This window comes from Seriola aureovittata, chromosome 16 (assembly GCF_021018895.1).
Source record: "Seriola aureovittata isolate HTS-2021-v1 ecotype China chromosome 16, ASM2101889v1, whole genome shotgun sequence".
Taxonomy (NCBI): Eukaryota; Metazoa; Chordata; class Actinopteri; order Carangiformes; family Carangidae; genus Seriola; species Seriola aureovittata.
In genome coordinates, this window is record NC_079379.1 from 15644309 (window position 1) to 15651323 (window position 7015).

Below are 7015 nucleotides of genomic sequence, written 5' to 3' on the forward strand. Positions count from 1 at the left end.
GGGAATTCTGTTGGGAGAAAGAGAGCCATAATGTGAAATTGGATATTTTAAAGCAGCAGCGGCAGCAGGGAGGTAGAAGAGCCTTCTGAGTGCGCACGGATGGGTACCCTCTGGTGTGCGGATATCAAAAGAAGCAGCCCGGTCAGACACAAGCCCGGTGGAGCAGAGACGTGAAGTGACAATAAGAAGTTACAAAGAGATTCTGTTCGACACCAGAGGGAATTTCATTCAGCACCAGCATTAACAAAGCTCCTGCTCTGTTCTTATCAGAGTGTCTAAGGGCTGATCCTCGGACCGGCGCGTTTTACGCACATCTTTACCCGGAATATTCATCCTGCATAACAGTAGGTTTTCACGTTTTCATTCATGGCAAATACTGCAATTTTAGTCAGAAGCAAACAATTTAGCAATATTATAGGCTATTATTTATTTATCATGCTCCCATGTGAACCTGAGTTAGAAATAGGCTCTAATCATATATTTTCAATTAATAACTAATCATTTTCATCCATTTGCAATTTTGGCATAGACTGCTTAAGTACAATATGGAGTAGGGCATATAGGGCATTGGAATTAGGCTATACAATACAAACTATAGCTTGAGAGATAATTATTATTTCATGCTTATTCATACCCTACTGTTTGTATCCATTATGGTTTAGCAACAATGAATGCTTTTCTATAGGCGAACATTTTCCTTTCCAAGTCTTCTACAGAGTTGTTCTTTACAGGTCACACTTGTGTCTTTGCAATGCACACGCATTGCAAAGACACAAGTCCGTGTCCCTTTATAGAGGGAAGGAGTGGATGTGGTGGGGGGCTGGGAGGAGGATGGGGGGGCTGCCACCAGACACTGAAGAGATATTAAATCACCGGGCCAGTGTAGAGCGTACAGAAACTGATGGAGTAAGCTAAAGTGTGAGGGATTGCTCCTCACTTTGTCCGCGAGTAAATCTTCACTTTATCAGGCGCTGTCAGGCAGGCGCCTCCACACGAGACTGAAATAGCCGAGCGGTGCAGCTCCGCGTTAAGTGTAGTCTGCGGATAAACGGATTTTCCCTTTACTACCAGGACTAAATTGACTCGCGATTCAGAGGGAGAGTTAGTCAGACGGAGAGACAGCCTGACAGGCGGGCAGGCAGAGAGGCTGATGATGGTGCTCTAAGCGCGACCAGATCCTCATCCCCTCTTTCCTACCGTGCAGCTGAAATGAGAAGGACCAGGACTGTGATAGAAAGGTAGGTAGACTGAATGTTCTTTTTTTTCTAAAATAATTTACTATAAATGAATGTCGCTGTGATGAGCAAAAAAAAAAAAAAATCCAGTCTCAATGATCAAAGACTTGTAGAAAAAGCTACTTCTCTACTGATCTGCACAATTATAAAATAACCTTATTTTCCTGCAGGGTACATGAAAAGCTGAAGCCTGTGGAGATCAATCAACTAACTATCAGGCAGTATTGTAGTGTTAGTAAATCTTTGAAGCCTGCCTTGAAGTGTGAAGAAAATTAAATGGCATACATAACATTAGAAATTCTACTGATGCTTTGCAGCTTTTAAGTTCAGTTTTACCAGTGGGAATTTAAACTCTAAAACTGTCTGAAGAGTGCGGTGCTCTGCTGACTCATAGATGATGGAACCTGCAGCCCTGTAATGCACCTCTCACTGAGCCACACAGGACCACACCTGTCTCCACTGTGCTGTGGTGAGACAGGTCCAGTGCTGAAAGGACTCTTCTTTCACCTTTGCAGGACCTCACAGGGGAGCAGAGACATCCCAGAGTGTCCTGTCAGCATCTGCAGGGAAAAGCCAATCCATGCAACCACTGAGCCAGCTATCACTTCTGAAATGCAACACCAACTCCAATAATGCTGAGAAAGCTCAGGAGAAAAAGCACAATGTGCTGTAATGCTGTAATGCTGTAATGCTGTAATGCTGTGTGTGTGTGTGTGTGTGTGTGTGTGTGTGTGTGTGTGTGTGTGTGTGTGTGTGTGTGTGTGTTGTGTGTGTGTGTGTGCTTAAGTGCATGCATATGTGTGATTGCAGTCACTTTGTGTCTGTTGTACATCTTTGTGACGACCTCTCGCTGCTGTGGAGCTATAACAACTCGAGGGTCCACTTCAGTCAGTTTTCTCAGTGATGTTAACCGCAGATAAGCATTCGTCTGTGGCTGTTATCTCAGGTCATTCTCCTGCAGAGCTCCCTGACTTTACACATCTCCAACAGGAGAATTGCTGAGTTTTAACAGTATATTCTGTAATGAGTGTAATTATCCACTTGAATTAATAATTAATAGAGTATAAGGTCACTCTCAGTGAGTCAGGTTTTATGCTGATAACGGGCTGCATTTGTTTTCAGTCTGTTGTGCATAAACATCCTAATCATGCAGTCTTGCTAATCCTGAGCTTATTTACGACTTTTTAACAGCCAGTACTTCTGTCTTTCCTCCTGTTTCAGTACAAACATACTTGTGCATTAGTGTTCATGTTTGACCAGACCTCTGTTTCTCAGTCGTTTCTTGTGAAGCATTTCTCTTTTTTATGCATCATTCAGAGAGTAAGTACTCTTAGAGCACGCCCGAGCTTGTGATGCATTTATCACAGTCACTCTTCGAATCATGGCGTGGATGAATAGTCTGATACAGGAGCACAGAGTAAGTGAAGACCAACCAAGGTCACAGCATCACATGCTCAAAAAGAATTTTGTCTGTGTGCAGGTTGGAAGTTGCTTTGACTTCTCTGGGAATTATCACAGACTCCCAGAGACAATACTTCAAGGGCAACAACTCGCACATTCTACTTCATTAAAATTTGTAGTCTGATGGCTTTGAAATGCTGTTTTGCAAAACTACCCTGTGAGATAAATATAATTGTATACTCAATATCTGAAGTGATTACACACTCCACGGAGGTTATTTGTGAAGAGGGCTGAATCACTCATCAGTTACTGGAAGCTGCACATGTAGAAGCCAAAAGACTTCTTCTCTTGCGCTATTTTCAACAACGCCGTCCCCCATGTCCTATACTTCTTGATGGAGAAACATGTGAAAACTTAAAAGGAGGTGATCTGGTTTTATGACCTTGTTACATATTCTTCCTTTTACATAGTTTTTTTTAAACAATGCCCCGGAGCAAAATTCTTTGTAGATCTCAGTATTGAAGTCCCTTTTTTAGGCAATGAGAGCATGTGGGTTTTTGTGTCTCTGAACAAGGCAGAGTGCGTGTGTGTGCATACATGTTCACATTTGTATGTGGATGTATGTATATGCGTGTGCTTTGGAAGCAGAACCGTGCATAATCAGGTTGAGCAGAACAAAGATGTTAAGTCTACAAACAGGGTTTGTTTGGATCAGGACGATCCCGGCATCCAGAACCCTAGAGAACAGTGGCTCATTCACAAGATACCAAGGGAGAGGACCCAGTGGAGGGACCAGCTAAGGTCTCTGTAAAAGCTTGTGTATCCCTGGAGAATAACAAGGAGAGGAATAGTGGGGAAAAGTAGAGCTTACTTCCATTATACGCTCTTCATTATAAAATGATTGAGGGTTAGTGTTTAAAGACATGTCCTGAGAGGCAATGAGACTTCATAGTTGTGCCTAACTTTCACAGTAAAGTAAATATTAGTAAGCCTCTTAGTTTGGAATAAGAATGTGCCACTGCTGTGCATCATAGATATCAAACAGGTAACCTTGGGTTTACCTAAATGTCTTGTCTATGGTATGATTAATCCAGTGGTTACATTTAACATCATTGTTAAAAGTTGTCGTTTGGATGACAAGGCTTTAAAAGTTTTGAGTCAAATCTAAGACCGTGGTGTAAAATCGAGGTGCTGTGGAGTGGTGTAGAAATGATGGTGCCTGTTTGTTTGTTACCACCCTGCGGCCTAGATTAAAATGAGTGGGCACACAGCCTAACACCCAAAGTGGCTGCCAGACAAAACTTTCCTTTCTCTCTTAAGTCAAATGCCAGACTGCTGACTGTTGCAGAGCCAGTCGGCAGCCTCAAAGACCTCAAGCATACAGACACATTTAATGTACATGCATACAAACACATGCAAGTGAATACATGCAAGTTTTATACTGTCGTCACTGTTACATTATGGATGCACCCAGTGATGCCGTTTGCCTGATGCGATAATGAAAAGCCTGAATAATTGGTATGAGTACTTTGACTAGACTGTCTCATTATAAACAAGTTAATCCAGCAATGTTACTAGTGAACATAAAGTACAGATGATGTAGGGGCAAGACAGGAGCACAGACATTATGTAAATATGGGTATCTTGTATGCTGATTTCTTGTCGTATCCTCATACTCTTTTCCTCATAAATGCAAGAATCATAATAATGCAGTTTTCAAACCACGGTTCCTCTCCTCATGGTTTGCCAGCAGACTAAAATTCTGCCTCCATATCACAGACTAATCAGAGGAGCCACACCACTGTTACAGCCAGCACAATGCACCATTGTTAAGCTGGCTATTGTGTACTGTGTTGTGTCTTTGAATAGGGGGAGGATCTTTTCAAATGATAAGGTTTTGGTAAAGGGATGCACAGCACGTATCCATAACACTCTGTGTGATCATTGTCCTGATTATGGAGAATAAGTGGGACTTATTACTCAACATCAATACTTCAATTACAAGTTCCATTAATTGCACACTGCGTCTGCGGCATTTTTATCTGGCAAAGTCATTTCGGCTCTGTCAAAGCCCATTGTTGCTGCGGTAATGAAAGGCAATTCACGTAAACGATTAAATGTAAAATCTGGGTGGCCTCTTTCTCGCCACGGCCAAGTTGCCTTGAGCAGTTTCCAGTAGTATGCCATCCATTATTAGCCACTGTTTCCATCCTAACGTCTTATATGAAGGCAGGGATGCACTGTGACTTCGATTACAAAAGGAGCCAACACCTGGTAATGCCTGACGCTCTTGATGTAGGAGATCAGATATTCCTGACAGCATACTTCAAAAGGATCATTCACAAGTCTTAGGCAGCCTTTTTCTCTCCCCCCCTGATAAAATGTCTGTGCAATCCCATCCGACATCGTTACCTTCACTCTGACCCGAAATCCATTCAAAATCTCAGCAGTTTTTTTTTTTTTTTTCAGAATTATGCGTTCTCTTTCACTTTTTAAAATCCAGAATAGAAAGTTAGGGTTAAATGAACCGAATTTTGCCCCTGGCTCTCCTTTACTTTCTTATTTGCTTGCTTCGTCCTTCAGCTCCTTTCATCTGTCCTCTGAGTTCATATCCCTCTGGTCTCAAAATCTAGGTTGGACCCATTTTCATACAAAGAACTAGGCGAGGCAGAGGTACTCATGTAATTGCCTAACGGTGCTGCATCACAAAAGCAGAAGTCTGGTTTAACCAGTGAGGCTGATGTAAGTATCTTTGAGAGGACTTGGAGACTGGAGAACAAACCTGACAGGAATATACCACGACAAAAATTTGGGCTAAATGTCACAGAAAAAAGGGCTGTTGATTATTTTCGGTGTTTTGCCTGTTGATGTTCCTTGTGCAGATATAAGGACATGTCTGTGAAACCATGACATTTTCAGACCTTTGTTTGTGATACACGCAGCTTAGAGTTCACTCAGCTATGACCTTTTGATGCCTGTTACATGGCAGACTCCCCGAGAGAGACGAGTAGGAAACGGGAGAGAATAACAGAGGCTTGGGGGTGGTTTGGGAATTGATTGCATGCCCTCTACCTCTTTGATGACAAACTGCTTCCCCATGAGACCAATAGACAGCATAAACACTGGTTTGCTTGCACACATTTCCAACTTTTAGACCCAGATCACCCCAACAGATCTTAATTCTTTTCAACATGCAATGCACAGCTATGATAATGATTACATTTATTCTCAATGACATGCTCCAATTCCGCCACAGGGCTTTTATACAAGGACACTGCAGACAGATCTTTTTCTGTGGACCCGTGGCACTAGTAGTCATTAACCTTCTAGTCAGGCAATTTGGGCCAGAGGAGTGTTTTTCTCTGGATGTGGAGCAGGGTGGATATGAGATGTAGCTGGGAAAGCCAACCCCCTCTTCGCAAGGTGAAAAAGGCTATTTTCATTGGCCAGGTGATGAATGTGGTGTCTGTGGAGGTGCATCGCCCTTTTGGCGCTCTCTTTCTCACCCTCATTCATTCTCCATTAGTATTTTCCTTCATTCTGTTTCTCTTCTCGTTCATTTTCCTCCCTGCTCGCCATCTCATTCTCTGGTCCCACGACTCTGTCACTCTCTTCCTCTCATTTTCTCCCATCTGCTCCCTCTGTCTCTCACACAGAATCTATTGTAATTGACTTTATCTCTTTTTCTCTCCCCCCCTCCCTCATTTCCTTCCTCTCTGTCTTCCTGTCTTCCTCTTCACAGTGGATCAGCTGTTGCCGGCCTGAGCTGAAGGTGACCTGTTGGCTGGGCCAAGGGCTGCAACACAGGACATGGGTCCTGCTTCCCCTCCCCGCTCGTGTCTTGTGTTGCAGCCAGTGGAGCTGCCTGTCTGCCTCTCTGACGGTCTGTCAGCCCACTTCTGATGGACTGAGCTCCCACAACAGATGGATCCTACCAACCATGGACCTGCTGACCCTGCTCCTCACTTTACAACAAAACTGTGCTGTATCACTGTCATTTTCACTGTAGTTTTCAACATCAATATATTGTCCTCTCTCACAGTTTAAAGGCAATAAAATACTTTAAAGGAAAATGTTACTCCTGTTGTATTTGTGATGATAAGTGGGATTCAAGGATTTTTTGTTTTGGTATATAATGAGTATACGTAATGTCCCCAGTTCAGATTCAGTACTTGTTTCAGCTCATGTCTTATCAAGCATACAGCTGCAGCCCTCAGAGAACACCTTCCTGATGAAATTTGCTCTCTGACATTTAAAGCAAAGTTAGCACCATCACAGATTATTATTCTTTAGAAACCATAAACACAAGGCAAGCCAAATAGGTTTTTAATGAGGCTTGTCTTGCATCAAATGAAGCAGCACCTATGACTTTCCCAGGG

At 42.9% G+C, this 7015-nt stretch overlaps 1 long non-coding RNA gene across 1 annotated transcript; it reads left to right on the forward strand.

Moving 5' to 3' along the window:
• Nucleotides 1-853: 853 nt before the first annotated feature.
• LOC130184194 (uncharacterized) lies at nt 854-6709 on the forward strand. Its single transcript, XR_008829944.1, has 2 exons — nt 854-1238; nt 6379-6709. It is a non-coding gene; the product is annotated as an uncharacterized LOC130184194 (long non-coding RNA).
• The last annotated feature ends 306 nt before the right edge of the window (nt 6710-7015 follow it).